Genomic DNA, 979 nt, shown 5'->3' with positions numbered 1-979 from the left:
TAACCAGTCACTTCTCTGAAGAATATACTAGTCAGTAAACATATGAAAAGGAGCTTATCGTCATTACGTGCTTAATATCAAAGGTGGAATGAAAGTCAAAACCACAATGAGACACAATGCACAGCCACTGGAATGGAAAAATCAAAGCATTCCAAAATACCAGAAGTTGATGAAAGTAAAGATCAAGTGTAATTCTCACTCTTTTCTGATTGAACTACATCACTTTAAACTATTACAGCAGTTAAGTACTACAGTTTCAAATGGTACAAGTACTTAGAAAAACTGTTTAGCATTTTCTTACAAGAATGAAATATGAAACTATACTGTAGCCCAGATTTTCCCTCCTGGGTTTGTACCCAAGAGAAATGATATGTACAATAATGTTCATAGCAACTTTATTCATAATAGTCCCAAACTGGAAACTCAAATAACTATCAACAGATGAACAAAAAAAATTGTTGTATATTCATACAATAGAATCTTATTAAATAGAAAAAATAATGAATTATTGGCACATGGAAAAGCACGGATCACTCTAAAAAGCATTAAACTGACAAAAAGAATCCAAGCACAAATATTTCCTACTGTGTAATTCCATTTACATTAACTTCAAGAAAAGTGTATCTAGTGTTTGTTTCCAGCGTAGAGGGTATTTTCTGGAAAGGGCCAACTGGAACTCCCTGGGATAATGAAGTACTCTTTATCCTTTTTTTGAGCCATGATTATGTGTTGCTTAAAATTGTCAAATCACATAGACATAAATTCTTAATAGTGGAGTATTTACTAAATGTAAATTACAACCCAAACATTTAAAATTCTAACATATCAGTCTGATATAGGTTGTCTTTATACTGCACTTTACATGAAAACGCAAACCAGAGCCTCTAGAAAAAAAAATGCTCAACTATTTCTTTCTTTTTTTTAGGGGGTGGTGCTTACAGATTTGGCTGCTACTTGATAGGTCAGCAGTTCAAACCCA

The sequence above is a fragment of the Orycteropus afer genome, unplaced genomic scaffold (genome assembly GCF_000298275.1).
Source record: "Orycteropus afer afer isolate SDZICR_OR568_19922 unplaced genomic scaffold, OryAfe1.0 scaffold00034, whole genome shotgun sequence".
Lineage (NCBI taxonomy): Eukaryota > Metazoa > Chordata > Mammalia > Tubulidentata > Orycteropodidae > Orycteropus > Orycteropus afer.
This window is presented reverse-complemented; position numbering follows the sequence as displayed.